Below are 17,517 nucleotides of genomic sequence, written 5' to 3' on the forward strand. Positions count from 1 at the left end.
TAAATACCTTCATGGACTTCCAATAATTCACATTTAGACTCCCCAGTTTCTAGGCACCTAAGCAATGTACCATCCAAACCTTGCCTAAACAACTCATTAGCAATGATGATGTACCATGAGGCATTTTGGGTTAGGTTCCTTTTCTCATTATGGGTAAGGTTTTCAAGGATAATTTGGTCATGCAGATAAGAGTAAATGTGGCTATAGTGGGATGAGTTGTGTCTGATAATAGAATAGACTATCTGGGACTTAGGAGAATCATAGTCATTGTAATGTAACTCTTCTACCAAGAATTCAAAGAGAAAATTAGACTCTTGTAACTCTCGTATAGATGCCAAGGTGGCCATAGCATCTGTTGTTCTGTTTGTAGATCTGGGAATCTACTGGAATGATACAAAAGTAAAATATTTCTTGAGATCATCCACCATTCTCTTATAAGGCATCGGTTTCTCATCTCGAGTCTGATATGTATCATTGATTTGATTCATGATTAGCTGAGAATCTCCATAGATGTGTAATTCCAGAACCTTTCATTCGATCACCAACTTGATCTCGTTTACCAAAGCTTCATACTTTGCAATGTTGTTTGTACAAAGGAAAAGAATCTTGTAAGCCTTCAAGATTGAATACTTTTGAGGAGTAATAAAAATTATTCTAGAACCAGAACCATTTTGAGTGAAAGACCCATAAAAGAACATCTTCCATGATTGTTGAGTAAGATGTATTATTGATTCATCTGGAAACTCTATATGGAGCGGTTGAGTGTCTTCAAGTGGAGCTTTAGCAAGTTGATTTGCAATTACATATCCTTTGATGGCTTTGCGTTCCACATATTCAATATAAAACTCTATAAGGACCATAACCCATTTTGCCAATCTTCTGGTAAGTGTTGCTTTGTTGAGAAGATATTTGAGCGGATCAATCTTAGCTACTAGCTTGATGAAATGTGCTAGCATGTAGTGTCTCAATTTTTGTGATTCAAAGACCAATGCCAAACATACTTTTTCTATTATAGTTTAGTTAATTTCATAAGACACCAATGTTCTACTAATGTAATATATAGCTCTCTCTTTTTTATTTTCATCATGTTGTGCCAGAAGTGCCCCCAATGATGAATCAGGAGCTGATATGTATAAGATCAATGGTTTACCCTAAATTGGTGACATCAGTATTGGTGGATTGGACATGTATTCTTTGATTTGTTGAAGGTGTTGTTTACATTCTTGATCCCAGTTGTCTATTACTCCTTTCCTCAATACTTTTGTGAAAGGTTGAGCTTTGTCTACCAGCTGAGAAATAAAGTGTCTAATTGATTGGAGACGTCCCTATAAACTTCTCATTTGACTGATGTTCTTTGGAGGAGGAATTTCCATTATAGCTTGGAACTTCTCAAGATCAACCTCTATTCCCTTCTTTGAAATGATGTAGCCAAGTAATTTCCCCAATGTTACCCCGAATGCACACTTTTTTGGATTTAGCTAGAGTTTGAATTTTTCTATTCTATCTAGTATAAGGCCTAGCTCTTGAATATACATGGATCTCTTCATAGTTTTTACTAAAGTGTCATCAACATAGTCTCCCATATTCTTATGCATCATATCATGAAAGATAGTAGTTACTACTCTTTGGTAAGTTGCTCTTGCATTCTTTAGCCCAAATGGCATGACATTCTAGCAAAAGGCTCCCCATGCATAGGTGATAGCTATCTTTTCTTGATCCTAAGAGATATTTTTATTTGATTATAGCTAGAGAATCTATCCATTAGTGAGTACATCTCATACCCAGCAGTCATATCGACTATCATATCAATGTTTGGTAAGGGAAAGTCATCCTTCAGACAAGCTTTGTTGAGATCTCTGAAGTCTGTGCAACCCCTAATAAATTTTCCTACCTTTGACATAGGTACTATGTTTGAAATCCATTCCACATAGTCTGTAGCTCTGAAAAATCCATCTTTTAGAAGTTTTTCTAGCTCAACTTTGACTAGTAGTGCCACGTGAGGGTGCATCTTATAGATTTTTTGCTTGACTGGTTTAACTCCTGGTGTGATAGAAATATGGTGCATGATAAGATCAAGATCCAGGCCTAGCATATCAGAGTATGTCCATGCAAAGTTGATCTTCTTTTTTGAAAAGAGATGAGTGAAATCTTTCAATTCTTCTACTGATAGTGATTGAGCTAAGTGAATGATGTGTGGTGTCTCTTGACTCCCAATGTTCACTGGCTGAGTTGGCTCAATCAATATAGAAGACCTTTCCTGAAAATGACTTGGTAGTATATCAAGTATCTCACCTTCAGGCACCTCAGAGAGATTTTCACCTTTAGGTATGCCCTTTATTTTCTCTTTTTAGATTCTGACACTGCCACAATATGGTTTTCGCCATCAGATCTTTTATTTTTATTTTTCTAATTTTTGCAACTAAGATACTTGATATCTGTTTGTCATGTTCTCACTCTATTCACTAGTGGAAGAGTACATGGGTTCAACTACATTGAGGTAATAGGCTAGCATGTAGTCATTGGCAAAAGTAGGTAAATTCATAGGTTGGTCTTGTAGACTACAGTCAATTAATTCAGGATGTACCAAAGATAGAGTTTGGACAAGTTTGAGGGAGTTCATGGTATTGTCATCACAACTGTAGACCAAAAAGTTGAGTTCCAGAAGGTTACCTTACGTAAATGTCTCGAGACCAGGAAGAGTTCAGAACATGATTATTAAAGTGCACGTTAATATTTAGTTGACCTAATCCAATAGACCTACTTGTAGCATCGTTCTCTATGCTAGACTAGACTTCATATCGTGGTTCAACAGTAACAAGATCAATAGATAGATTCTCATCATTTACATTAGATGATTCAGAGTTTGATGTTGAGTAAACATTATCATAAATAAGACTGTTGTCAGAGTCATCAGAGTCATCGAATGAAGTTTTTGAGTCTTCATCAAGTGATTTGAGTGAATTTATGTATGGTATCAACACCAGCATCTTTAATGTTGCAAGTTCCTTCAAGATTTGGCTCATTTATCATTAGTATCTAACATACCTATTGACATAACCTTGATGGTTTTGTGAGTCTCTGTTGTCCACTGTATTCAGCTTCCTCTAGACTAATGATTGGTTTTGCTTCTGTAGCTTCCAATTCTTCTTGTGTAGTCCCATACCTGATTTGTTCTATCTTATTAGAAGGGTATATAATAGATGAAAAAATTTCTGGTATTCTTCCTTCTTTTAGCCCTCATTCATAGTCTTGTTGTCTTTTTAGTCTGATTTCCTGTACCTCCTTTTCCATCTTTAAGCGCATCATCTTTTGAGTGTCATCTGTGATATCACTAGACTCTTCTCGAGTTTCTATAATGGATGTATTGAAGAGGTGGTCTGGGCCCCATTCATACTCATTTGAGTCAGTCTCTGAATCTTCTACTTGTTGCCTACCAGTGTATATGACTAGAACTTTCAGGGGTGCAAACAATTCTCTAATTCTTTCTACTTCGTCTCTCATATCTTTTGGAACTTCAACTCCTTCTATTATTGTAGTTAACACCATCGGAACTTGAGTACTAATTGTTTCTTCTCTCTTGATTGGTAGTTCCTCTTGTTCTTTTCCACACTCTTCTTGAGTTTGTTGAGCGTCGACTTCCTATGATGTTGAAGGCGATATCCTTTTCTTCCACTTAGACTTAGAAGCATATTTTTGGTCTAATGTCTTTTTTGGATTGTATCCTAGTCCAGTCTTATCATTTGTAGATATTGTTTGTAGCTGACTCGGTTCAATAATACCCTCTTGATGTTTGCCCATGGGACCAGTACTTGAATATCCCATGCTTTGGATCATTTTGTAGCCGGGACCATATTGGGTTGGGGAAATCTCACAATGTCGTACTTCCTCATTTTGACTATCTTCCTTGAAAAGCCACTTATGAACAACATCCTCTTCTATTTCATCTGCCAGGGAAGTAGAAGACTGTACAAAAAGACAATCATATATGATACTTGGAGTTAAAGTCTATGTTCTCATAGCCTCTGATGGTTTTCCCAACTGTTTCAGTGATGGAGGGAGAGAGACTAATGAAAGTACTAGTTCTATCTTGTAGCCATCTATGCCGATATTTGTAATCTTCAATTTATTTTCTAAGTCCTTCATCAGAGTTTCTGGACTTTGATTTGTAGAGGCTTCTCTTGATAAATAAATGATGAATAGTTAGTACCAAACCGGTACTGAGAGGGGGGGTGAATCAGTACAGGCAAAAACACTTTCCCTGAACTGGTTTGATTGTACACACTGAACTTTGACTGGCAAGCAATAACACTGGTCTAAATCAGATTACTATCGGTAAAACACAATGAGAATGTGAAAGACATAAACTAGTAACCCTTAGCTTTCCATACAATCTAATACCTCATTTCCACTTCACCCTTATGCATAAACAAGTAATCCATCATAAAAAATATAATGACTACTAGTGCAACATATTTTACTAGTTTGGCATAAAACACTAAACCATCACATGAAAGGCATCACACATGACACATTGATTTTTCACGTGAAACCCAACTGGGAAAAACCATGGTGGGGATGAATACCCACAAGGTGCTCTTTGAACTATTTTGAAGTTCGCTATGTTAGGAGCCTAGTCCAGTTAAAGACTATTACAATAGGTTCTGCTAGGAACCAATCCTGCTAAGGATCACCTAGTTAAGGGATGGCTAAATACCCGGTTAAAGGTTAGAACCCTATTAAAGGTTACCTCACAAGAGGATTTGAAGAAATCATTGAATTGAGTCACCCTATTAAAGGATTTACACAAAAGCCTATTAAAGCTACCCGATTAAGGGATTTTCCAACTACTGAAATGGTTAGAAGTCAACAGGTAATACATTGATATGATAACAGCACTCAATGCCAAGGCAAATCCACTTTAGCTCCTCCTCTTCTGCAATCATACTCTACAGGTATCAACACACTTCTCTGGTCTGGAAAGAATAAAGTATCACTCACTAAGATACACACATAGCATTTGCCAACAACTTCAAACTGAAAAACATCATCGAACTTATAGGAAATAGATAGGTCGGTAGCATAAACCCTAAACCCTAAACATTTAGGTTTTACATTTCAATCGGTTCAATCCTGATCGTTAATCATACTACATTGAATAAAATAGTTTTGAAAAGATCTCAAGACATTCTCCAACATTCATTCTTTGCTGCTTTAGGAAGTTGATAACCCATCATGCGCTCTCCACCGTTTATAGAGACTTCGCACATTCCTGATTTAGATAGGATCAATCTCCATGCAAGATCCTCAAGGAAATCCTTCATGCGCACAAGGCTGACATGGAAACACTTATCTGGTCTTCATTACAATTCTAACTCATCACAAGATGTCATCGGTTGAATCACACAATCTTGGAATGCATCAACCGAAAACCCTAAAGTTGAGACTACCAATCGGTAGTTATTCCAAATGAAACCCCGATACAAAACTTCCATTTACCGGTTCTCATTCCAACATACCAGTTCACATTGAACAAACATACCACTTCACTTTTTCACATATACCGGTTTACATCATCATACCGGTTCTCTTGCTAGTTTTCTTACTACAACATACCGGTTCATACTTCAGCATATTGACATCAATGACAACATACAATATCATCATGTCATCATGCTTTGCACATATGCCAATAATCTCCCCCTTTGGCATTGATGGAAATATACAAAGATATCTTTCTTCTTCTACTTCACATCTTGTCCCCAATATGGCAGATATCATTTCCGCTTCACATCTTCTCCCCCTTTGACAACAATGCCAAAGTGGAGGCATACACATCTATGTTCCACTATGTTTCTCCCCCTAAGGAGTAGCATCCTTCAACACACCAATCCGGAAAAAGATATATCAATGTAAGACCTGACTATTGTGGAGCACACACCTTTAGTTCACCTCTTGAAGGGGCAACACCCCTAATTCACCTCTCAAATAGGTAAAGGTAGCCTTTGGTAGAGGCTTGGTGAATATGTCTGCTAACTGCTCCTTATTGGAAACATGTTCCAATACAACCTCTTTGTTCTGAACCTTCTCCCTCAAGAAATGATACTTGAGGTCAAAGTGTTTGGTTCTAGCATGTAAAATTGGATTCTTGGAGATGTTAATTGCACTTGCATTGTCACAAAATATACTTATCAGTTTAGATACATGAACTTTGAAACCATTTAATACATGCTTCATCCAAATTTTCTGGGTGCAGTTCATAAATGCTGCAACATACTCTGCTTCTGTTGTAGACTGAGAGATACAACTCTGCTTCTTACTCATCCATGAGACTAGTCTACCACCAAGAAAGAATGCACCACTGGTTGTGCTCTTTCGGTCATCCATATTGCCAACCCAATCAGCATCTGTAAACACTTTCAAGTTGAAATCATTACTGTATGGATACCATAATCCATAGTCAATAGTTCCCTTCAGATATCTAAGAATCCACTTGACTGCTACCAAGTGGGATTCTCTTGGGCTTTTCTAGAACCGTGTAGTAATGTCCACTGCATGTGCAATGTCCGGTCTACTACATACTACATAGTGCAATTTACCAATCATTGATCGGTATTCCTTCTCATTTACCAACATTGAGTCATCCTCTTTTGATAATTTACAACCGGTCACCATCGGTGTACCAACCGGTTTGCTGTCTTCCATGCCAAACATTTTCAACACCTCTTTGACATACTTGGACTGAGTGATAAAGATTCCATCTTTCATTTATTGAATCTATAGTCCAATGAAGAACTTAATCTCCCCTATAAGTGACATCTCAAATTCCTTCTTCATCTCATCTGCAAAGTCATGACTCATCTTGTCATCTCTGCCAAAAATTATGTCATCAACAAATACTTCATAGATCAAAATCTGATCTCCTTCAAATTTCAAGTAGATATTGCTATCTTCACTTGTTCTTTCAAATCCAATATTCACAAGATGGGAGTGCAAGTGTTCATACCATGCTCTAAGTGCCTGCTTTAGTCCATACAAGGCTTTATGTAGCCTACACACCATGTCACTATCTTTTGATAGAGAAAACCCATCTGGTTGCTCTATATACACCTCCTCTTCTAGTATTCCATTCAGGAATGTAGATTTTACATCCATTTGATATACTTTGAATCCCTTGAAGGCTACATATGCAAGAAGCATACGAACTCCTTCCAATCTAGCTACAAGAGAAAAGGTTTCTCCATAGTCTTCTCCTTCTTCTTGAGCATATCCTTTGCACACCAGTCTAGCTTTGTTTCTTACCAATGTTCCATCTTCATTCAGCTTATTTTTGAAAACCCATTTGGTGCCTATGACATTTTTATGCTTAGGTTTACGTACCAAAGACCATGTACCATTCTTTTCTATCTGGTTAAGTTCCTCTTCCATTGCCTTGATCCAGTCTTCATCTTTATGAGCCTCTTTGAATGTTTTAGGCTCAAATTCAAAGATCATGCAAGAGTTTTCTCTGACCTTTCTTCTTGTAAGAATTCCTGAATCCTTATCTCCTATGATCTACTTTGGATCATGATTCAACTTTACATACATAGGAATGATTTTAGTTGTTTCCTCTTGCTTTTCTTCTTCATCCTCATCTTCATCAACATCGACATCTATCAGTGTAGGAGCACTGTTACTGGTGCTAGGTTATTTTGCAACCGATTCCCAGAAGGTTACGACCGGTTCCTCTCCTACTTGCTCACTGTCGGTTTCCTCAAGTTTCTCAGAGGTTTCATCAACTCTAACATTGATACTTTCAACAATTCTCTGAGTCCTATTGTTGAAACACTTAAGATCTTTACTCTTGGTGGAATATCCTAGGAATATTCCTTCATCACATTTTGTATCAAACTTTCTCTGATGTTCACTCCTCTTGATATAACATTTTCTACCAAACACTCTAAAGTATTTTACCATGGGGGTTTTACCGGTCCAATACTCATAAGGTGTTTTATCCTTACCCTTTTTGATGAGTACCCGGTTCATTGTGTAGACTGCAATGCTCACCGCTTCTCTCCAAAAAGTGTGAGCAACTTTTCCTTGGATCAACATTGTTCTAGCTGCTTCAACTACAGTCTAGTTGTTTCTCTCTACTAGGCCATTTTGTTGTGGAGTTTGGGGGGCAGATAGTTGCCTCTTGATGCCATTCTCTTCACAGTACTTGTTGAATTCACCAAAAGTGAATTCTCCTCCTTGATCAGTTCTTAGGCACTTAATCCTCTTACCACTTTCTTTTTCAACTAGTGCTCTGAAGGCTTTGAACTTTCCAAAGGCTTTAGACTTGTCCTTCAAGAATGTGACCCATATCATTCTTGAGCAATCATTAGTAAGAATCATAAAATACCTATCTCCCTGCACACTCCTAGTTTTCATAGGACCACACAAATCAGTATGCACAAGATCAAGTAAATTGTCTGCAGTGAAAGATTTACCTTTGAAGGTTGAGGAAGACATTCTCCCTAGTTGACACTCTCTGCACAAAGGATTCTCTGGTTTTCTTAGCATAGGAAATCCTCTAACTTCCTTGATCTTACTAGCCTTCACAATATTATCAAAGTTTACATGGCAGAGTCTCCTATGCCATATCCAGCTATCATCAAACTTAGACATTAGACATGTACTGATGTTTGCATTTAGCTAAAATAGGTTACCTTTTGTTTGTATACCGATGGCCATCAGTTCACCATTATTTCCTTTGATTTTGCACACTTCATCTTTGAATTCTAGAGTGAGTCCATTATCATTCAGTTGGGCAACACTCAAAAGGTTATGTCTGAGACCTTCTACCCAATACACATTATGAGCACTGCTTTTTCCATTCAGAGAGATGGACCCTCTACCTTTTACCATACATGGTGCATCATAACCAAAATGAACCACACCACCATCACACTCTTCCAAAGATAGAAACTTACTCCGGTCACTAGTCATGTGGTGAGAACAATCACTATCAATAATTCACTCATTGGAATTATCAAAGTGGGAGACAAGAGCCTTCTTGTCTGACACATCTTCCTTAACTGCTACAAACACAATGTCTTCACTTTCTTCATCTTCTAATTCCTCATCAGTGACACCTTCATCAACTGCTACAAAATAGTTTCTCATGTTTCCTCCTTTGAACTTCTTGAACTTCTCTAGTTTGTCCTTATTATCACCATTAGGACAGTTTACAACAATGTATCCTATCCTGTTGCAAGAAAAGCATTTCAAAGGGAGCTTACCTCTGTATTTACCAGTTCCCTTAGGAAGTCTCTTAGCAAGAAGAGCTTCAAATTCCATCAGGATCTCCTCATCATCCATTTCTCGTCTTTGTCTTGGTTCACCACTAGTACTAGCTTCTTTGCCCTTTCTAGATGGTGCAACATATGCTCTAAAGGCTGATTCAGTCTTCTAAATACTACCATCATAATTATTTAGCTCATATGAAGTCAACTTTGCAATGATGGAGTATAGGGATACATTTGTCTTGTCTATAGACCTCAACTCTTGAATAGCAGCAACCCTTATTCCATAGACCAGTAATAAGGATCTCAAGACTTTGCTAACAATAGTGGAATCATCTATTTTACCACCTACACTCTTAATGTCTCCAACAATAGTTTTGATTCTCATTCCATATTGTTGAATCATCTCTCCTTCAACCATCCGCATGTCTTCAAAATTTCCCCTAAGGATCTCTTCCTTAGCTTGTTTCACATGCTCATCACCGCCATAGATATTCTCAAGATCATCCCATACTTCTTTGGGATTGTCTTTATCCTGAACATCAATAAACTCAATGTCAAATAGACTGTTGATTAGGGCTTCCATGACTTTCCCATTCTCCTGGATCTCTCTCTTTTGATCATCAATGAGAGTACCGGTAGGGATAACATAAGCATTCTCAACATAGCTTGAGTGTTGAGAGCCCATGCTTTCGATGTATATCTGCATTTTGTCCTTCCATATTTTAAAGTTGTCTCTGTTGAACTTTGGACCTTCCCTCTTCATCATTAGAATAGGGTCTTTTCCTCAAGTGGTTAAGCTTACAACACAGAGGACCTAGAAGATGCTCTGATACCAATTGATGAATAAATGATGAACAGCTAGTACCAGACCAGTACTAAGAGGAGGGGGGTGAATTAGTACAAGCAAAAACACTTTCCCTGAACCGGTTTGATTACACACACTAAACTTTGATTGGCAAGCAATAACATCGGTCTAAATCAGATTACTATTGGTAAAACATAGTGAGAATGTGAAAGACATAAACCGGTAACCCTTAGCTTTCCATACAATCTAATGCCTCATTTCCACTTCACCCTTATGCATAAACAAGTAATCTATCATAAAAAATATAATGACTGCTAGTTCAACATATTTTATCGGTTTGACATAAAACACTAAACCATCACATGAAAGGCATCACACATGACACACTGATTTTTCATGTGGAAACCCAACTGGGAAAAACCATGGTGGGGATGAATACCCACAAGATGCTCTTTGAACTCTTTTGAAGTCTTCTTAGTTAGGAGCCTAGCCTGGTTAAAGACTATTACAATAGGTTCTGCTAGGAACCAATCCTACTAGGGATCACTTGGTTAAGGGATGGCTAAATACCCGGTTAAAGGTTAGAACCCTATTAAAGGTTACCTTGCAAGAGGATTTGAAGAACTCATTGAATTAAGTCACCTTGTTAAAGGATTTACACAAAATCCTGTTAAAGCTACCTAGTTAAGGGATTTTCCAACTGCTGAAATGGTTAGAAGTCAATAGGTAATGCACTGATCTGATAACAACACTCAATGCCAAGGTAGATCCACTTTAGCTCCTCATCTTCTGCAATCACACTCTATAGGTATCAACACACTTCTTCGGTCTAGCAAGAATCAAGTATCACTCACTAGGATACACACATAGCATTTTCCAACAACTTTAAAATGAAAAACATCATTGAACTTATAAGAAATAGATAGGTTGGTAGCATAAACCCTAAACCCTAAACATTTAGGTTTTACATTTCAATCGGTTCAATCCTGACCATTAATCATACTACATTAAATACAATAGTCTTGAACAGATCTCAAGATGTTCTCCAACATTCATTCGTTGCTCCTTCAGGAAGCTGATAACCCATCACACGCTCTCCACCGTTTACAGAGACTTCACACATTCCCGAGGTAGATAGGATCAATCTCCATGCAAGATCCTCAAGGAAATCCTTCACGCGCACAAGGCTAATGTGGCAACACTTATCTGGTCTTCATTACAATTCTAACTCATCACAAGATGTCATCAATTGAATCACACAATCTTGGAATGCATCAACTAGAAACCTTGAAGCTGAGACTACCAACCGGTAGTCATGCCAAATGAAACTCCGATACAAAACTTCCATTTACCGGTTCTCATTCCAACATACTGGTTCACCTTGAACAAACATACCACTTCACTTGTTCACATATACCGGTTTACATCATCATATCGGTTCTCTTTCTAGTTTGTTTACTACAACATACTAGTTCATACTTTAGCATATTGACATCAATGACAACATACAATATCATCATGTCATCATGATCTGCACATATGCCAACAACTCTATTATGAGGCACAAAGGTATCAACACCTTTTGTCAATGCATTACAGGGGAGATTTGTATCAGCAAGGATACTGACTTCAACTCCATTATAAGGAAATTTTAAGCATTGATGGTATGTAGATGGAACTGCCTTCATTTCATGAATCCATAGCCTACCTAGTAAGATATTGTATGATAGAGGAAGATCAAGTACCTAGAAAATGACATCTTTTTCTACAGGTCCCACCCTAATTGGTAATAATACCAGACCTTTAGAGGTCCTTTCTTCTTCATCATAGGCTTTAATTGTTATTTTCTTGGCCGAATCAATGACATTTTCAGAAAATCCTAGCTGTGTAAGTAGATTGTAAGTACAAATATTCAACCCCACGCCTCCATCTATCAAAACATGTTTAACTCTATGTTTATGGATCATGGCTTCAATATGCAATGGCTAGTTATGTGGATGATTTAGCGAGTTTTCATCTTCTTCAGAGAAGGTCAGATAATGAGGTGAAGTTAGATGACCCACCATAGATTGAAATTGATCAATATCTAAATCTTTGGGAACATTAGTGGTGAGCAATGCCTTGTCTAAGATCTCTTTGTGAGTAGAAGAGATTTTTAGTAATTCAAAGATGGAGATTTGAGCATTTGTCCTTTTCAACTATTCAACAATGCTCTATCTAGAGGATGATGATGAAGATAGCTATTTAAATTTATCAAATATTGATTCTTTTTATTTGTTTGATGAGGTTGGTAGGTTTGATGTTGTTTGAGCAGGAGTTGAAGAACTAGCTCCTTGGAGAGTGACTTTCTTTTGAGAACGGGTCATAGTATTTGCATGTCATGATTCTTGTTGTTTGTCTTTGATTATAATCACATTACAATATTCAGGTTGGGAATACTCAATCATGTTGATGACACTGTCATTACTGGTATAAGTGTAATTTACTTTGGAACCTCCTTTTGTTTTTGAGGAATCACCTTTTTTGTAAATAGGTAAAGGATCTTTAAATTCTTTGTGATCAGCATTTGTTGGGAGACTCCCGACAATAATTTTACCAGCATCTATGAGATCTTGAATCTCATGCTTGAGCTTCATGCAGTTATTTGTGTTATGACCTTTATTTCGATGGTAGTCGCAGTATTCGTTTTCTCTCCACCATTTTGGTTTGACTTCCAGATCATATGGCCTATAATTGTCTAGTAACATTATTAGATCATTTGCCAATAAAGTTTTGAAAGCGGATTCATATGATTCTTCTAGAGGAGTGAATTCATGTCTAGGTTTCTCTTTGAACCACTCTTTTACTTTCTTCAAAGGATTTTCTACTACGGTTTCAGCTACTTTGAGTGCTTGTGTGCCACTAGCCAAGTTAAATATCGTGGATTTTGTTTTTCCTTTAACAATGTCTACCACTCCATCATTAACAACATTTTTGTTGTTGTCTTTGCCATATTTCCAATACTTGTTCTTTTCTTTAGAGCTAGATCCTAGTTGTGTTTCTTTCCAAGGTGAGATATCTCCTTTCTTTATAAGCACATATTCCATTCGGATAGAATTATCTACCATTTTGTTAAATGATGGGTGTACTTGCATTTGGATACTGTATTTCAATTCAGGGATTAGATTGTTGACGAATATATCCATTTTCTCATAATCTAGAATAGGTCATGAATATCTAGAGAACATCTTTCTCCGATCATGAATATCTAGAGAACATCTTTCTCCAACATTGGAGGAAAGTGAGAAAAGGCTCCCCTATTTTCTGTTTGGTATTGCAAAGCTCGATCATACTAATAGGTTATCGAATGTTATAGGAGTATTGTTGTAGAAATAGTTGGATTAATTCTTCAAAAAAATTTATTCCCTTAGGTAGACTTGAGAACCATTCCATAGCTTTCCCTCCCAAACTTATCGGGAAAAGGCGCATGAGATACATTTGGTCGTGCATGAACTCCATACATAAAGAAAAAAATTCTCTAATACAGCCTTGGGGATCTGAGTTACCATCATATTTGTCAAATTTTGAGATCTCAACTCATGAAGGAAATGGAGGCATGTATAGGTTTTTGTCAAATGGAAATGGGCATATTGTCTCCAGAGAATATTGTTTTGGGGATTTATCCTTGTTTTTCAGTTCTATGATCTTAGTCTGTAAGGATTGTAATTGTTTGTGTACCATTATTATAGGTGATTCTTCCTTTTTAGTGACAAGAGTGTGAACATCATAACCAGTAGGAAGTTTAGCGCCTTGTTTTCCTAGTTATAGAAAATAGTCTTCTTTTTCTCTAGTCATGATAACCTTCATCATTTTTTAGAAATATTTATCCTTTTGGCATCTATGAATATCAGTTTCTGGAGGCTTAGAGTCTTCAAATTCACTTTATGAGGAATCATTGTCAGTATCATGAATACTGAGGTTGTCTTTGGTATTTATTTTTGTTCTAGGTATAGTGGGAGATAAATGTTGATAAAAAACTAGCACATCTAAGGATGAAGGTTTATCAGTGAGCGGGTCCTTTACGTAAAATAGGGTAGCTTGATATGAAAAGGATTTCCCTTTTCCTTTGGCATCTTTCTTATGAGAACTTCTAGTTTGAATAGGCATTTTTATTGATTGATGTGACCTAAAGTTGTTTGTGATGCAAAAGTCAAGATCAAATTCAGAGCTAGTTGTTCGGTTAACGTATTGATTGAGAGAAGCAACTAAGATTTAGTCTAGTTTCAGGAAAGATCTATCCTATGTAAGACGTTTATCTAAGTCAATTCGAGAGAAGTGACTAAGATTTAGTCTAGTTTTAGGAATGATCTATCTTGTATAAGACATTTTGATTAAGTAAAAACAAGCTTTTGAAAGGAACCCGAACCTTTTACATAGCAGGAGAGCCAAAGAACTAGAAAAAACCATGCCCGATCACTTCAGAAACAAAAACTGATCCCATCCAAACAAAAAGAGATCTCAACACACATAACATGAAGAACTAGAAAAAGACAACAAAAGGAAAGCAAAAAGACAGCATAAAGACAGAGACCGAGACTGAGACCGAGACAGCTAGATATTTTTCATGATATCTTCAGCATGGACTACCATCTGCTTCATGTTGTTTGTAGAGGTCTTTAAATAATCCAACTCTCGACCTCTGATGTCGCCCTTATTCCTGGTATTGGCTCTAGTCCTCTTCTCATGACCTTTTTTGTCCAGCTGATCCTTGTCACCTTCTTTCTCTTTGATGTTATCAAATCTGTTAATCAAAATGTTCATGTTGTCCACTGAGGCTTTGAGAATCTGGAAGTTCTGTTCAGCTATCTTCTTTGCAATGAGTTCCATCCTATCAATTTTGCTACCCAGATTGTTCATAGAAATTTCCATCCCTTTCACCTCCTTATTTTTTGTCATCTCCTTAACCTTATTTTCAGTTGCAATAATTTTACTCACCATGCTTTCAATGGCTTTAGCATTATTAATTTCCACCGCCAACTCTTTAATATTTTTTCTCAGGGGTTTGTCACCTATCGTGGCTCTTTTGACAACATTCATATCTTTCTTCAGGCTGCTAATGTCTTTCACCATTGTGTTGACGGTATCACATAAACCCTTAATACTCTTATTTTCTCCAACACAATCCCTAGATTTACCCCTTTTGTCCTCTTGATCCTCTTTCTGCAGACCTTGAGTGTTAAAATCTTCATTGTTGCTCACAACTAGAATCTCTTCCCCCTCCTTATCCTGCCCATCATCATTTTTATTCTTCTCTACCTCTTCATCATATTTATTCAAAATTTGATTAATATCTTTGTTCCCTCAAGTGTTGATGTTCTTCTTCCTTTGGGTTTGCTTTTAGATGCCTTTCCCTTTCTTATTTTTGATGAATTTACCTTTGAAGGACTCGACCTCAGACTCCAAAATATCTGAATCCACCACAATCCTTTTCCTCTTAGCCTTGTTCTTCCCCTTTTTACTTGGCTCCTCTAAGTTGCCTTCAGTCTCTGAGTCAAATTTAAAATCACTAACCTCACTCTCCATGTCCTTATCTCTTGCATTTTTACCTTTAATAGGTTTTTCAATGCATTTACCTTTCAACACTTTATAAACAAGAGCCATAAGACCCTGGTGAAGAGCATGGTCTCCCTTGGGATCTTTTTGTATCTCTTTGATAGTATGGTCCATGGAACATGCAAGATAATATGGCAAGCTCACCTTTTCCCCATGGCAAAAATGGTTGAGCAAAACAAAGTAGTGTTTGTAAGCTCTCGTAAACCTACCATCCAAAGTGATATAGGTAATTGTAGCAAATAGAACAAACCTCCATGACCTACATATACATTTTGGGGAGTGATGGGAGTTGTTGACCTTCATCATTTTCTTCTTCTCACCTTGTGTGAGAGGAAATTTGTCCGCTGCCTTATCAGAGATGCTACGATCTTTATAAAATTTTATACCCTCTGTCATCATCCTTGTGGCTTCAGCAATAATCTCCTCATCCACAGTCATCATCTAGGTTCCCACCAAAATTTTGCCATTCTTCTAATTCTGGATAAAGTGTTTAGTGACCATAGGATATTTCAATAAACACACTCAGACCCCCTCCTAAAGAATTTCCCAAACTTCCCTGTTCTTCCTCCATTCCAAGCAAGAGGTAGGTTCGAACCTTTTTTTATTCCCTCCCATTTTTCCTTCGCAATCCTTGAATTTCCTTCTCTCGGCTCTGATTCTTCTTCTCTGGTTTCTGTAGTTGTCTTAAAAAACAACCCTGAATCCATGCCAAGCAATTATGAAAAGACACTTAAATAAATGCACATCACCTCCATTGTAAACTTGCTTCAAAATAAGTGGAAGATGCATTTAGAAATTATGGTTGATTGTGCCACATTGCCTTGTCTGGATACAGTCCAGATCAAGCAAGGATTTCATTTCACATATGAGTTCTCTCTAACCATTAATAGTAATGATTTCCTTTGTTTGACAGGCCAGGTTGGTGGCCCAGTCAGCACACGAGTTTGCTTCCCTATACACATGTGTAAAGACACACATTTAAAATGTCTCACTTATTTTCTTAGTTTCTTTAATAGCATTGTTTATTGACCAAGATGGCAAGAACTTCTTGTTCAAATAATTGATTATATTTAATGAGTCTCCTTCACACCAGACTCTGGTACAGTTAGCTTCCTTTGCTAGGACCATCCCGTGATAAGCTGCCATAGCCTTAGCAACATGATTTGTCTAATTTCCTATAGGTATGCATTTAATAATTTTGCATTTTCCCCGTTTGTCCCTTAGGACCACACCACATCCCACAATATCAGGATTACCCTTTGATGCTCCATCAAAGTTGATTTTCATCCAGCTATTGGGAGGACATTCCCATATCACACCCTTTCTAGGATTGGTCTGAAAGTGATCACTACCTTTTAATCTCCACTTCTTGAAGATTATTTGATCATTCTTGTCTTGAGGCTTAGCAATACCACCTATGATATTCATATTTTCCAATATACTTATTTTTTATTTTCTCAAACACAATTTGATCCTTACACACCTTCTCTCTGAATACTCTTTCATTTCTCTCTTTCCATATACCCCAGCACATATGGGATAAGGCCAATTTCCACAACAAAACAGTGGATTTATTACTTGATGGGTGTTGCCAAGAATTAAAAACCTCTTGAACTGAATTCGGGAAACTCCAACTAATATTGAAGTGATCTAGACATCTTCTCTAGACAATAGTAGAGAAGGAACAATGAAAGAGCAATTGGTTGATGGTCTTCTCATTCTACATATAGAGAAAACAAACACTAGGCATGCGCATACCTCTTTTTCAGAGGTAATCAATAGTTAGAATTTTATCTTGAAGGGTTGTCCAGAAGAAAATATTAATTTTAGGGGTTAGGACTTTCACCCAAGTCT

This window comes from Cryptomeria japonica, chromosome 5, assembly GCF_030272615.1.
Source record: "Cryptomeria japonica chromosome 5, Sugi_1.0, whole genome shotgun sequence".
NCBI lineage: Eukaryota > Viridiplantae > Streptophyta > Pinopsida > Cupressales > Cupressaceae > Cryptomeria > Cryptomeria japonica.